This window comes from Oncorhynchus mykiss, chromosome 13, assembly GCF_057628025.1.
Source record: "Oncorhynchus mykiss isolate SJ-2025 chromosome 13, ASM5762802v1, whole genome shotgun sequence".
Lineage (NCBI taxonomy): Eukaryota > Metazoa > Chordata > Actinopteri > Salmoniformes > Salmonidae > Oncorhynchus > Oncorhynchus mykiss.
Genome location: NC_143034.1, coordinates 33,632,613 through 33,649,382, shown reverse-complemented (window position 1 = coordinate 33,649,382; position 16,770 = coordinate 33,632,613).

Here is a 16,770-nt window from a genome sequence, read left to right as displayed (position 1 = left end):
GCCCGAGTTACACCAACTTGATAGGAGTCCATCTGTGGTAAATTCGATTGATTGGACATAATTGGGAAAGGCACACACCTGTCTATGTAAGGTCCCACAGTTGACAGTGCATGTCAGAGCAAAAACCAAGCCATGAGGTCGAAGGAATTGTCTGTAGATCCGGGGAAGGGAAGGGTACCTAAACATTCCTGCAGCACTGAAAGTCCCCAAGAGCACAGTGGCCTCCATCATTCTTAAAAGGAAGAAGTTTGGAACCACCAAGACTCTTCCTAGAGCTGTACGCCTGGCCAAACTGAGCAATCGGGGGAGAAGGGCCTTGGTCAGTGAGGTGACCAAGAACCCGATGGTCACTCTGAAAGAGCTCCAGAGTTCCTCTGTGGAGATGGGAGAACCTTCCAGAAGGACAACCATCTTTGCAGCACTCCACCAATCAGACTTTTATGATAAAGTGGCCAGACGCAAATCAGTCCTCAGTAAAAGGCACATGACAGCCGCTTGGAGTTTGCCAAAATACACCTAAAGGATTCTCAGACCATGAGAAACAAGATTCTCTGGTCTGATGAAACCAAGATTGAACTCTTGCGTCACGTCTGGAGGAAACCTGGCCCCATCCCTACGGTGAAGCATGGTGGTGGCAGCATCAGGCTGTGGTGATGTTTTTCAGCGGCAGGGACTGGGAGACTAGTCAGGAGCGAGGGAAAGATGAATGGAGCAAAGTACAGAGAGATCCTTGATGAAAACCTGTTCCAGAGTTCTCAGGACCTCAGACTGGGGTGAAGTTTCACCTTCCAACAGAACAACGATCCTAAGCACACAGCCAAGACAACACAGGAGTGGCTTCGGGACAAGTCTCTGAATGTCCTTGAGTGGCCCAGCCAGAGCTTGGAATTGAACCCAAATACAGTTGTGACAACCTTGTAGTGTCATACCCAAGAAGACTCAAGGCTGTAATCGCTGACAAAGGGTCTGAATATATATGTAATATTTCCATTTGTATTTTTAATACATTTGCACACATAAAAAAAAACACTGTTATTGGTTTGTCGTTATGGGGTATTGTGTGTAGATTGATGAAGGAAAAAAACGATTTAATCAATTTTATAATAAGGCTGTAACGTAACAAAATGTGGAAAAGGTCAAGGGGTCTGACTACTTTCCGAATGCACTGTAATTGGCAAAATATCAGAATTGGGCTGTGTAAGGCAGCTTTAGTAACAAAGGAAGTAAGCTCAATTGTTCATGATTTTATTCACCCTGAAATAAGACTTTATTATTACACTGATAAGTGATAAACCACTCACTGCCAAGAATTCTACAATCTGTGAAGAGCAATTATAAATATAAAATTGTAAACATTTTTTTTTTCCCAATTTGGTGTAACTACTGTACATGATATGTCAGATTTTGCCTGTCTTTCAATCTTTAGAACACTTTGTAAAATACATGTTTTAACATTTTCTTTAGAAAGTCACCTGATCAAAACAGTAGTTTGATGGCCCATGTACTCTACTTATTATTGTTGTGTTTTATTTATTTTACATTGATGTAGAAAATTGCACTGAGAAAATCGACATTGAAGTCTTCAGCCTACCCTGGAAGCCTGTGTTTCAGACATAAGGAAGTGGATTGCGGCAATGTTTTACTTTTAAACTCGAACAAAACAGAGACGCTAGTTCTAGGCCCCAAGAAACAAAGAGATCTGCTGTTTGATCTGATAATTCATCTCAATGGTTGTACAGTCCTCTCAAATAAAACTGTGAACAAGAGGTTGGTGGTACCTTAATTGAGGATGACAGGCAATGGTAATGATTGGAGCAGAATGGGTGGAATGTTATCAAATATATCAAACACATGGTTTACATGTGTTTGATGGCATTCAATTTGCTCTGTTCCAGACATTATTATGAGTCGTCCTCCCCTCAGCAGCCTCCACTGCTGTGAAGGACCTCGTCGTTACTCTGGACCCCTTTCTCTTTTTTGACGGACATATACAAAATGTTTTATGAACAGCATTTTTCCAACTTTGTCATTTTTTTTATCCAAACTTTTTGTCCAAAAAATTATGCAGAAAAACAAATCCATGCTTTTGTCACTTCAAGATTAGAATACTGCAATGTTCTACTCTCTGGTTACCCAGATAAAGCACAAAATAAACTTTAGTTAGTGATAAATACGGTTGATAAAATTTTGACTGGAGCCCAACATTTTATCATATTACTCTACACTGGCTACCTGTTAGGGCTAAGGCTGATTTCAAGGTTTTTCTGCTAACTTACAAAGCCTTACATGGACTTGCTCCTACCTATCTCTCTAATTTGGTGCTGCCATACAGTACATACCTATGGTCACAAGACTCATGCCTCCTTATTGTTCCTAGAATTTCTAAGCGAACATCTGGTGGCAGGGCTTTCCCCAATTTTTATGGAATGGCCATGTCTTGACCTTTAAGTCTTTACTGAAGACTCATCGCTTCAGTAGGTCTTACGATTGAGTTTAGTCTTGACCAGGGGTGTGAGGGGGAATGGCAAGGCACTGGAGTAACAAACCACCATTGCTGTCTCTGCCTGGCAGGCTCCCCTCTCTCCACTCTGACCCTATTACGGGGGCTGTGTCACGGGCTTGGTAGTGCTCTCCTATGCCGTCCCTAGGAGGGGTGCATCACATCGTGCCAGGCTTCTATCCGCTATGCTCAATTTGAGTGGGTTGAGTTACTGACTTGATCTTCCTGTCTAGTTTTGACCTGTCTCAGTCTCCAGGATCTACAGTTGAAGTTGGAAGTTTATATACATCTTAGCCAAATACATTTAAACTCAGTTTTTCCCAATTCCTGATCCTAGTAAAAGTTAAACAATTTAAAGGCAATGCTACCAAATACTAATTGAGTGTATGTAAACTTCTGACCCACTGGGAATGTGATGAAAGAAATAAAAGCTGAAATAAATAATTCTCTCTACTATTTATCTAACATTTCACATTCTTAAAATAAAGTGGTGATCCTAACTGACCTAAGACAGGGAATGTCTACTATTTAATAACAGGAATTGTGAAAAAACTGAGTTTAAATGTATTTGGCTAAGGTGTATGTAAACTTCCGACTTCAACTGTATGTCTATCAGTGGTATGAATACTTGGTTGAACTTTGAGGATTTCGTCCTGCTTTTTGGAAGCATCCTGCCATAGGCCCTACCACTCCCAGTGTTTTCACTAACAGAGATGCTAATGCTGGCTGTGGGGTTGTAAAAAAACATATATATATACATTCTTGGTCATTGTCTCTAAAGATCATGGGTTCTCTTTTGGGCTGCTCCAATGATGTAAGGGTGTTTTTTGATGAGTCATCTGTAAATACATAATGTTCCAGTTGTACATTACAAGAACCAAGAAATATAATGCTCCCAAGATCCTGGTTAAATAAAGGAGAAATATATATATTATTATTTAATTTTTTATTATTATTATTTTTTTTACAGATGGACTATGTACAGCTGCAGCGATCGTTGTTGCAGCTGCAGGTTGTTGCAAAACACACATCAATTAACTTCATGCATCATGATCTGTTGTCTAAAATACTTATTTTTTTAAATGATCTGTGTCATGTGTCATAATATGACATAGTACTAATAATATGTCACTTAGAATACTACTAATAGTATCATAGTCTTTTTTTTATGACATTGTTACAGAGACAACTTTAAGTTTACTGTTACCAAAACAGTCATCCGGAAGCTCAACATGGAACTAATTTAACTGCTTTTAAAGGGTGAACACATGATATGAACTTATTTACTTCTCCGTGGTAGTTTTATGCATGGAGAAAAGGTTTATTCTTACTTCTTCTGCTGCAGCGTATGCATGCCCATTCACCAGCTTCTGACGAGTAACTGCCTCTGTCTCGTAACGCATTTGTTATCTACAGAACCCGAGAACACGACATATCAAAAGTTTTTACCTCTACTGCACACAGTCATTTATTAATGTAAATGTAAATTAATGTAAATGAATTGTAAATGAGAACTTGTTCTCAACTTGCCTACCTGGTTAAATAAAGGTGAAATAAATAAATAAATAAACATGTAGGACAGATCCAAACAGATTAATAATTGTATACTTTGTCTTTGCACGTCAATAAGAGATGTATGTAGTTACACGTGCACTTCAGAAAACTGAAACTACACGGGATTCCAGCAAAGGCTCTTCCAAAGCGCCAGATTTCAGCTGTAATTAAAGAAAAATGGCTTCTCTCTGTTTGTTAGCTTAGCTTCTAATGCAAAGCTAGCCGTTCTTGTACAAGAATGTTCACTTCAAGCATTAAAAAAGGTCCTCTTCAATTGGAGAATGGGGGTTTACTAACGACGTCTCATGTTCAACCCGATCTGAATTTCTTGCGAGCAATGTTACTGGAACACACAGTAACATAAATAAATACTCGCCATGTCTACTCATGCGCCCGAAGCCAAAAAGACAGAGAGATAATACTTCACTTCGGCCAAACAATATGTCTTCTCAAATGTCCCTAAATCAGCTGGCCCTTACTCTTTGTCCTAGCTCTGGAAAATTCATTTGTGCAGAACATTTGATAGAAATAAGCTTTTTGAAGATGTGGAATGTTTTTGTGACCTTGAATTTCAGCTCACCAAAGAAAAGTTTATTTGTCATGTGTGCCGAATACAACAGGTGTAGTAGACCTTACAGTGAAATGCTTACTTACAGGGTCTAACCAATAATGCAAAAAAAGGTATTAGGTGAACAATATGTAAGTAAAGACATAAAAACAACAGTAAAAAGACAGTGAAAAACAACAGTAGCGAGGCTATATACAGTAGCGAGGCTATATACAGTAGCGAGACTATATACAGACACCGGTTAGTCAGGCTGATTTGAGGTAGTATGTACATGTAGATATAGTTAAAGTGACTATGCATATACTGTATGATGGACAGAGAGTAGCAGCAGCGTAAAAGAGGGGTTGGTGGGTGGTGGGTGGTGGGACACAATACAGTGCTCCCGGTTAGCCAATGTGCGGGAGCACTGGTTGGTTGGGCCAATTAAGGTAGTGAATGTGTCGTCAAAATGACTATGCATATATGATAAACAGAGAGTAGCAGCAGCGTAAAAGAGGGGTTGGGGGAGGCACACAATGCAAATAGTCTGGGTAGCCATTTGATTACCTGTTCAGGAGTCTTATGGCTTGGGGGTAAAAACTGTTGAGAAGCCTTTTTGTCCTAGACGTGGCACTCCCGTACCGCTTGTCATGCGGTAGTAGAGAGAACAGTCTATGGCTGGGGTCTTTGACAATTTTTAGGGCCTTCCTCTGACACCGCCTGGTATAGAGGTCCTGGATAGCAGGCAGCTTAGCCGAGTGATGTACTGGGCCGTACGCACTACCCTATGTAGTGCCTTGCGGTCGGAGGCCGAGCAATTGCTGTACCAGACAGTGACGCAACCAGTGAGGATGCTCTCGATGTTGCAGCTGTAAAACCTTTTGAGGATCTGAGGACCCATGACAAATCTTTTCAGTCTACTGAGGGGGAATAGGCTTTGTTGTGCCTATTAAAGTCTAGGAGCGTCGCCTCTGGGTGAGCATTTTCTTGTTTGCTTATATGGGAATACAGCTCATTCAATGTTGTCTTAGTGCCAGCCTCTGACTGTGGTAGTATGTAAAACAGCTACAAAAGAATACATCTAGGTAGGTAGTGTGGTCTACAGTTTATCATGAGACACTTTACCTGAGGCGAGCAATAGCTTGAGACTTCCTTAGATATCGTGCACCAGCTGTTATTTACAAAAATAGATAGCCCGCTGCCCCTTGTGTTACCTGACGCCGCTTTTCTATCCTGCCGGTGCAGCGTATAACCAGCCAGCTGTATGTTGATAGTGTCGTCGTTCAGCCACGTCTCCGTGAAGCATAAGATGTTACAGTTTTGAATGTCTCGTTGGTCGTTTCATCTTACGCATAGGTCATCTATTTTATTGTCCAAAGATTGCACGTTTGCTAGCAGAAAGGAAGGAAGTGGGGGTTTATTCGATCGCCTCTTTTTACGCAAATCATGGGTATCTGGGCCTGTTCCCGAGAAAGCAGTATATAATTAGCGTCGGCCTTGTCAGACTCGTTAAAGGGAAAAAAAGGATTCTGCCAGTCCGTAGTGAGTAATCGCAGTCCTGATGTCCAGAAGTTATTTTCTTTCATAAGGGACGGTAGCGGCAACATTATGTACAAAATAAGTACAAAAATGAGTTACAAACAACACAAATAAACAAACAAAAAAACACAAGGGGTTTTGGGCACATAAAACGTCTGCCTTCTTCTCCGGTGCCATCTTAGCCAAGTACTGGTGTTGTGAAGTGGAAACATCTAGGAGCAACAAGCGGTAGGCCACACAAGCTCACATAATGTTTGTGTTGTGTAAAAATTGTTTGTGCTTGGTTGCAACACTCACTACAGAGTTCTAACCTGCTTCTGGAAGCAACGTCAGCACAAACAAGAACTGTTCGTCGGGAGGTTCATGAAATTGGTTTCCATGGTTGAGCAGCCGCACGCACACAAGCCAAAGATCCCCATAAGCAAAGCCAAGCGTCGGCTGGAGTGGTGTAAAGCTCGCCGCCATTGGACTCTGGAGCAGTGGAAACGGTTTCTCTGGAGTGACGAATCACGCTTCACCATCTGGTAATCTGAATCTGGGTTAGGCAGATGCCATGAGAATGCTACCTGCCCGAATGTATAGTGCCAACTGTAAAGTTTGGTGGAGGAGGAAAATGGTCTGGGTCTGTTCTTGATGGTTTGGACTAGGCCCCTTAGTTCCAGTGAAGGGAAATCTTAATGACATACAATGACATTCTAGACAATTCTGTAATTTTTGCAAATAAATTCATAAAAAATCCTACAATGTGATTTTCTGGAATTTATTTCTAATTTTGTCTGTCATAGTTAAAGTGTACCTATGATGAAAATTACAGGCCTCTCTCATCTTTTTAAGTGGGAGAACTTGCACAATTGGTGGCTGACTAAATACTTTTTTGCTCCACTGTATATAGTATGCTTACCCCTATACATATATAACTCTATAGACCCAATATCCCTGCACATTATAATATGGTACTGGAAATGACCCTCTATATGACCCTCTAAAATGACCCTCTAAATGACCCTCTATCTGTTCTGCCTTATTATTATTCGACCATGCTGATCATTTATGAACATTTGAACATCTTGGCCATGTTCTGTTATAATCTCCACCCGGCACAGCCAGAAGAGGACTGGCCATCCCACATATGCTCTCTCTAATTCTCTCTTTCTTTCTCTCTCTCGGAGGACCTGAGCCCTAGGACCATGCCCCAGGAATACCTGACATGATGACTCCTTGCTGTCCCCAGTCCACCTGACTGTGCTGCTGCTCCAGTTTCAACTATTCTGCCTTATTATTATTCGACCATGCTGGTCATTTATGAACATTTGAACATCTTGACCATGTTTTGTTATAATCTCCACCCGGCACAGCCAGAAGAGGACTGGCCACCCCACATAGCCTGGTTCCTCTCTAGGTTTCTTCCTAGGTTTTGGCCTTTCTAGGGAGTTTTTCCTAGCCACCGTGCTTCTTCACCTGCATTGCTTGCTGTTTGGGGTTTTAGGCTGGGTTTCTGTACAGCACTTTGAGATATCAGCTGATGTACGAAGGGCTATATAAAATAAATTTGATTGATTGATATATAGTATGCTTTTTTAAATGGCCGCCAATTACCCTTTTCTATCTCCCACAGTCTGCTTTCCATTAATCTTTTTACCCCATCTATTGACGTGTATGATGTCACTATAGACAGACTAATATCAAGTTGCAGCTTTCAGACAGGTCCATTTGTGCGATGTGCTTGATATAATGGAGTTGCATAGCTCTTTGAGATTTTGTACGTTAGCAATTCATTGTTTTATTACTAATTAGCTGAGTAATATTGTCAATTTTTCCTCCCTGGGTCAATCCCAAAGTGGAGATCCAAAACTGTTCTAGTAAGTACTTAGGAGTTCTTACTAAAACTAATCCTATAACTCCTGTTAGTTTCATTAGAATGTTTCCTACAGCAATGGAAGACACAGAATTCGGGAAAAGAAGGAGAGAACAGGGAAGAAAGAGAGGACTCAAGCAGAAAGCAAACGATCAACAGCAGTGCAAGTCGAGCGCATCCACTGCTGTTTATACCTAGAAAAATGCTGCACAGTTTGCAGTTGTGGCACCAAGGCATATTGCTATGCTCGTACTGTTACGTGTCTTTTGGTTAAATCTTGCTCTGGCAGCATGCGAACCCTCAGCCTGGGCACCACCGCAGTCTTTCTAGGCTATCTAAATCCATTAAGTCATCAACCTTTCAGTAACACTTTACTTAAAGCCTGCAGGCATAATGCTTCATAACTTGTGAAAACTATGAGTATTTGTAACGTCTTATAACAGAGTTTATTAACCTGTTAATGTTCCTGTAACACTTAAAAGGATCATTTAAGTAAAAGGCATCATCACAGTTTTTGACTGATGACATGTAGACCTTTTGGGGATTGTATTAACAGTGGATTAATGAACAAAATACAAAAACATAGTTTGAGAAAACAATCCTTTTAAAGCCTGTAGGTAAAATGTATTATGCTGCGTTATAATGTATAGTTATAATTGCCATGAAGATGTATGACCCCCTTATAAGGTCTGATAACCATCTCATAATTAAATGTATTATGTAAACATCCTGACACGGATCTTGGTGATGGAACACTTTTTCTCATAACTTCTATCTAATGAAGGCTTACCACACAGGTTGCTAACTCACAGGAAATCCTGGTACACAGATTTTGAGACCGCACCCTATTCAAGGTGAAAATGTACCGTGCGCTACATTGACTGTGCGTGCATGCAGGGTCATGCAGGAGGAAGACTCTACGGAACGTTAGAGGAGTGTATTAGCAACGTTAGCAATGCGTTGAATGAACGTAACCTCGGAATGGGTGGAGGTATTTCAAATTAATCTAGGAGTAAGAAGACCACAACGAAAATAAGTCTTTGTGCTTTATTGTGTTTTATCCTCAATAACTTATGTATTATTTTATATACACTCTGGCCAGTTTATTAGGTACACTCATCTAGCACCGGTTCGGACCCCCTTTGCCTCCAGAACAGCAGGAATTATTCTGGGCATGGATTCTACAAGGTTTGGCATTTAAATGTTGCTCAATTGGTATCAAGGGACCTAACATGTGCCAGGAAAACATTCCCCACACCATTACACAACTGCCACCAGCCTGCACCGTTGACGCCAGGCAGGATGGGCCCAAGTCCTGACTCTGCCATCAGCACATACGCAATAGGAACCGGGATTCGGACCAGGCACTGTTTTTCCACTGCTCAATTGTCCAGTGTTGGTGATCGCATGCCCAATGGAGACGCTTCTTCTTGTTTTTGGCTGATAGGAGTGGAACCCGGTGTTCGTCTGCTGCAATAGCCCATCAGAGACAAGGACCGTTGAGCTGTGTGTTCCAAGATGGCGTTCTGCACACCAGTGTTGCACGGCGTTATTATTTGCCTGTCAGCTTGCACAATTCTTGCCATTCTCCTTCGACCTCTCTCATCAAAGCTCTGTTTTCCCCCACAGGACTGCCGCTGACTGGATTTTTGTTGTTTGTTGGTCTCACCATTCTCGGTAAACCCTAGACACTGTCTTGCGTGGAAAACACAGGAGGCCGGCTGTTTCTGAGAGACTGGAACCGGCACCTGGCACTGACGGTCATACCGCACTCAAAGTCGCTAAAGGTCACTCGTTTTGCCCATTCTGACGTTCAAACGAACAGTAACCAAATGCCCCGACGCCTGTTTTACAGTACGTAGCAAGCCACGGCCACGTGACTCACAGTCTGTAAGAGTTAACCATTTGTGAACGGGGTGGTGTACATAATAAACTGGCCACCGAGTCTGTATTTTTAATTGTGAAATAAATCCAATCAAAAGACTCTGAGCATCCTAAATAATGACTTTGGTGGAATCATTCCCAAGTCATTCAGAGTCATTTTCTTCTGGGAACACCGCCCGTCAGGTGTGGCAGGATTCGGGATGTCATCATCTGCATCTATTGTTTCCATTGAAGGAGCTACTGGGGCTTCACTGGAAGAAGACACACACACACTGACACACCCAACCATGTCTGAATTCTCAGACACCCACCTACACACACCTAGAAAATCACTTGGTAGGACACATACACACAGACACACACAACTGGACAAACATGCAAGTGCACGGACACACACACACACACGCACAGGCACACGCACACACACACACACACACACACACCATTTCCCATGTATCTGTCATGGCACAGCTGTTAGTATAAAGCTTTACCTGCCAGTACAAGTCTATGGGTGTAACCTGTGTGAGCAGACAAACTGGGAACCTAGAAATATAAAATGCACAGAATAATTTAAGATTAATTTATTGTATCTAACCCCAACAGGTATAATTCACAATTATACAATCATAATGCATCATAACACTTGTCATACGCATGTACGAACAAATGTACAGTGTCTATAAACTGTAGCAGATAGGGTAGTGTATAACACTAGGGGCTGGTTTCCCAGACACAGATTAAGCCTGCCTGAGAACCTGAGGGGGGCTGAAACTGTGGACATTTTAAAAGAGATCTTAAAATCACACCTTTTTGACTTTGCTTTTCTTCGTGTGCTTTTTAGTCATTCAGTTTTTATTGTTATCCTTTAGTTTTTTTTTATCCTCGTTTGTTGTGTAGTAAATATTTCTGTTTTTATTTTCATTGTTTTTATTAGTTTTTTCCCCATCTGAAGCACATTATTTTGCACTCCATGTCTGAAATGTGCTGTATAAACAAAGCTTGATTTGATTTGATTTAGTCCTAGACTAAAAAGGGTGCTCAATGGGTAATCTCCAGTGAAAGAACTTGAATTACAAATGCAATGTCCCAACACTAGCTGGATTCATGCATTGATGCCAGCAGGAGATTTTCACATAAATTCAAGTAACAGTCCTTGTCTTTATCCCAACTTCCCAAGTCAAGATTCCACTCCGAACAACTACCATATGTCTCTCGCTGTACTTTGGACCTGTCCAGGTGTGTGGTCCGTCACTCTAAAATTAAAGGCACCAACCTTGCGCCAGCTGAGTCACCAAAACCAGGTTCATACAAGTTCATGTGTGTATGTGTTTCTGTGTGTGCCTGCCTGTGTCATGTACTGTCATGTTGTCTTGTCTCTGTCCTTTCCCTTCACCCTGTCTCCCTCTGCTGGTCGTGTTAGGTTACCTTTTCTCCCCCGCTTTCCCCCAGCTGTCCCTTGTCTCCTCTAACTACCCATTCACCCCGTTCCCCACCTGTTCCCTTTTTTCCCTCTGATTAGGTCCCAATATCTCTCTCTGTTTCTGCTCCTGTCCTTGTCGGATTCTTGTTTGTTTGTGTCATTCATGCCTGAACCAGACTGTCGTCATGTTTGCTGTAACCTTGTCCTGTCGGAATCTGCCGGTCCATCTGAGCCTACCTATGTTTGGTAATTAAAGAAGCTCTGTTTAAGTTGATTCGCTTTTGGGTCCTCATTCACGCACCGTAACAGCCTGACTGTTATGCATGTGTGTCAGTGTGTCAGTGTGTCAGTGTGTCAGTGTGTCAGTGTGTCAGTGTGTCAGTGTGTGTGTGTGTGTGTGTGTGTGTGTGTGTGTGTGTGTGTGTGTGTGTGTGTGTGTGTGTGTGTGTGTGTGTGTGTGTGTGTGTGTGTGTGTGTGTGTGTGTGTGTGTGTGTGTGTGTGTGTGTGTGTGTGTGTGTGTGTGTGTGTGTGTGTGTGTGTGTGTGTGTGTGTGTGTGTGTGTGTGTGTGTGTGTGTGTGTGTGTGTGTCTGCGTCTGCTTGCCAGCCTGCCTGACTAGGTGCTGCTGCTGAGTGAAAACGACTCAAAACTACTGCACTTTCTCTGCTCTGGTAGTGTCTGGTTGTATGTAAACAGTATGGTGTGACACCAGCGGTCACTTCCGTGGTCGTTTGCCCAGGGCCTCGGGACCACTAAACTTGGAGCTAAGTCTCACGTGACAAATAAACTTTGATTTGATTTGAGGTACTGAGTTTAGCCGTGGGAGGGATATGGTAAGTTAAGCTACTTTAATGAAGACTAGGAGTTGTAATGCTTTTCGTTTTCTTTTGCAAAACAGCCTATTCAAGACATGTAATGCTATTTAGCAGACTCTTTTATCCAAAGTGACATACAGTCATGTGTGCATAAATGTTCGTATGGTGGCCCCAGTGAGAATCAGACCCACAATCCTTGGCGCTGCAAGTGCCATGCTCTACCAACTGAGCCGCACAGGACTACTCATTCTACAAATCAACATGGTAAACTTGTATAATATATGGCATTACATGACATGGTCTGAGGTATTGTGTGGTAAAGTATGGTACAGATTTGCTGTCTCTGAACATGATGTGAAAAGAACTTGAATGGGAGGTATCCATTTCCCTTCTCTGACCACCCCAACAGTTATGCTACTGTAGATCCCCCTGCTACAGGGAATGATTATTTCTGGAAGTGGGGGTGTGTGTCTGAGTGTGTGTGTGTGTGTGTGTGTCTCGTGGCATTTTGTAAACACGACTCTATCCAAACAGCACCGGGTCGTGATGCTGGGGCGAGCCCCAGTGCTGGGCGTTGTGGAAATTAGTTAAATGAGAGTAACATTAACACACACACACACACCTTGGACCTTGGGGAACCACAGTAGAGGAGGAGGAGGGTAAAGTGATTCAAAGCCAATATTTTTTACCATTAGCAGCAGAACAAGTATTGTCACGGTAGAGTTACTCTTTCCTTGATTTCCACGCTCCGCTCTCTCCCTCCACCCATTTTGAAATCTAGACCTCTAGCGACACCTAACTGGACTTAGGAGCCTGTCGATATCAAAATATCCAAATTGGAAAATGTGCTCAGGTTTTTACGGAATGTTAGTGTTCCAACTACGTGAGACCAGTATCTTCTTCTGATTTGAAGAATTTATTTGGGGGGTTGGGGGTGCATACTTGAATGTCATTAGCTCGTTTTGTGTGTTTTGCTTTCGTTTCGACCAAAGAAAATGAGCTTGCTCATGTTGTTGTTGTACTGGGGCTCAAGAGCTGTGTTTGCAATTGACATGCAGGGCTTTCGATATGAGGCTTAGATATATATTTTTTTAAATAAAAAAAAAGAAAGTGCGTATGTAAGAGGGCATTGAAATTCCTGGTACTTATGTACCTCTTAAGTTATTTTATCACCTATTTCACTTTAATACTATAAACACTTTCTCACTTTAATTTCTTTAACCCTTAAATTCAACTCTGCAAACCTCTCTCTCTATAGAGGAACGCTTGCTTTTTTCCACCAGGGGTTGCAGTCAAGGGAATGGCTTAAATCCTTCACAAGACTGCCAAGCCGGGAGTCGGCAGTGCCGCACCGCGCTGTGCTGAATACAGGGGCTGCTCTGAAGGAAAAGCCACACACACACAGTGTAAAGTTTCTTCAACCTCAGATCTGCCCCTTGTTGATTTCATCACTGATAACAGGAAATAGGGCTTAAATTACAATCTCTGAAAAGGCACACACACACACACACATTACAGCCTCAAGGCTGCTAAGTGAAACTGTCATGTGTCTCTACTGCGAGACTGCAACAAAGTGGCTTTTTGATTGGACGGGAATTAGGTCTTGTGTCCTGTAATCCAAAAACAAAATGATGCTAATGACAATGGAACCTCGCTTCCTGTTCCTCTCTCTACTCATGAGTACTTATCACAACGGGGGTCGTGTTAAACGATGACCTAGACTTACTAATGAGACTCCAGCCAATTTTTCTGTCTGGTCTCCCGTTATCTTTCTTTGAATGGGTCGGTGCCAGACAGTGTTTCTCAACTCCAGACAGTCCTGGGGGTGTACAGCCAGGACCACACTTTTTTTCCCCCAGCCCAGCACTAATACAACTAGATGATTCAACTAGGTGATCATCCATCCCTTGGCTAAATGAGGTGTGTTAGTGCTGGGCTGGAACAAAAAATGATCTTGTCACCATGTGGATACCTGCACAGACATTACCCCTCTCTCGAAGCTGTCTGTCAAATCCTGATAGTTAGGACACCCAAGTTTAGATTCCTTCCAGAGTTAATTCCAGTTCAATTCCTGTCTGGATTTTGACATGGAATTTCTTCATAAGAATACGACGTACGACGCACTATATAACTAGAGTTGAGATGGAATTGACCCAGACCCTGATTCAAACAATAGCCAATCAATACAATGTATTTGCTACATAATGATAAAGGCAATGGAATGAACACACATATGAAACTCAACCTCAAAGTCTATCACCTTCATAGATTCTCACCTTGGAGAAAATAGAAAACTTTCAAGCAGTTAGTAACTCTCCTCCCCCCATCCCGGCGATGGTATCTTCCTACCTAACGCCATTCAGATAACCAGCTGGTGTCTTTAGCCTATTCCCCTGGGGGTGGAACCTGAAGAAGCACCAGCTTACAGGGTTCCCACACTGTCAGACAATGAGGGGTGACCTGCCACGGGTTAGCAACGCTCACGACCCCCGCAGACAACAAAGACACACCACACAGAGATAAGTGGCAAGGATAGGAGAGCGAGAAGTAAATGATAGGAGCAAGATTATTTCCTACCACTAAGCAGGCATGGCTGTGATACTCTTCAATTACCACGTTGTATATAGTTTACGCACTCTGTCTCTATTCTCTCCTCTATTCATTTCACTTTTATCCTCTCTCTCTGTCCCTCTTTCTCTCTGTTTTGCTCTTTGAATCTCTCTGTTGCCTTCCCCCCCCCCCATCTCGCTCAATCTTTCATAATATTTATCTCACAACCTGTCCATCCATCTTCCATAGTTACACTTTCTCTATGTCCCTCTCCTTTCCCAGTCAGTAAAATACTCAGTCATTCCATGTAGCTAAAGTATGTGTCATGTACTGTCATGTTGTGTCTTGTCTCTGTCCTTTCCCTTCACCCTGTCTCCCTCTGCTGGTCGTTGTTAGGTTACCTTTTCTCCCTCTCTTTCCCCCAGCTGTGCCTTGTCTCCTCCTAACCACCTCGTCACCCCTTTTCCCACCTGTTCCCTTTTTCCCTCTGATTAGTCCCCTATATCTCTCTCTGTTTTTGTTCCTGTCCTTGTCGGATTCTTGTTTGTTGTGTTTCATGCCTGAGCCAGACTATCGTCATGTTTGCTGTAACCTTGTCCTGTCCTGTCGGAATCTGCCGGTCTATCTGAGCCTACCTATGTTTGGTTATTAAAGAAGCTCTGTTTAAGTTAGTTCGCTTTTGGGTCCTCATTCACTCACCGTAACAGAAGAATCCGACCAAGAATGGACCCAGCGACTTCGGATCCTCTCCACTCAGCCGTCGGGATCCAGGGAGCGATGCTAGGCAGACACGAGCAGGAAGTGTCTGCTGCTCGACATGCCGTTGAGACCCTAGCCACCCAAGTCTCCAACCTCACAGAACAGGTTCACCATCTCCGCCTCGATCCACCGGCCACTTCCAGGGCTTTCGAATCTCCGGAGCCCAGAATCAATAACCCGCCGTGTTACTCTGGGGAGCCCACTGAATGCCGCTCGTTCCTCACCCAGTGTGATATTGTGTTTTCTCTCCAGCCCAACACTTACTCCAGGAGCACTGCTCGTGTCGCCTACGTCATATCTCTCCTTATTGGACGGGCTCGTGAGTGGGGCACGGCAATCTGGGAGGCAAGGGCTGAGTGTACTAACCAGTATCAGGACTTTAAGGAGGAGATGATACGGGTTTTTGATCGATCTGTTTTTGGGGAGGAGGCTTCCAGGGCCCTGTCTTCCCTATGTCAAGGCAATCGATCCATAACAGACTACTCTATTGAGTTTCGCACTCTTGCTGTCTCCAGTGGCTGGAACGAGCCGGCCTTGCTCGCTCGTCTTCTGGAGGGTCTCCGCGCAGAGGTAAAGGATGAGATTCTCTCCCGGGAGGTTCCTTCCAGCGTGGATTCCTTGATTGAACTCGCTATTCGCATTGAGCGACGGGTTGATCTTCGTCACCGAGCTCGTGGAAAGGAGCTCGCGCTCTCCGTCGCCCCCCTCTCCGCATCACTACCATCTTCCTCTGCCGGCTCGGGTGCTGAGCCCATGCAGCTGGGAGGTATCCGCATCTCGACTAAGGAGAGGGAACGGAGAATCACCAACCGCCTCTGTCTCTATTGCGGTTCCGCTGGTCATTTTGTCACTTCATGTCCAGTAAAAGGCCAGAGCTCGTCAGTAAGCGGAGGGCTACTGGTGAGCGCTACTACTCCTGTCTCTCCTTCAAGATCCTGCACTACCTTGTCGGTCCATCTACGCTGGACCGGTTCGTCAGCTTCCTGCAGTGCCTTAATAGACTCTGGGGCGGAGGGCTGTTTTATGGACGAGACCTGGGCTCGGGAACATGACATTCCTCTCAGACAGTTAAAGGAGCCCACGGCCTTGTTCGCCCTGGATGGTAGTCCTCTCCCCAGGATTCAGCGTGAGACGCTACCTTTAACCCTCACTGTTTCTGGTAATCATAGTGAAACCATTTCTTTTTTAATTTTTCGTTCACCTTTTACACCTGTTGTTTTGGGCCATCCCTGGCTAGTTTGTCATAATCCTTCCATTAATTGGTCTAGTAATTCTATCCTCTCCTGGAACGTCTCTTGTCATGTGAAATGTTTAATGTCTGCTATCCCTCCTGTTTCCTCTGTCTCT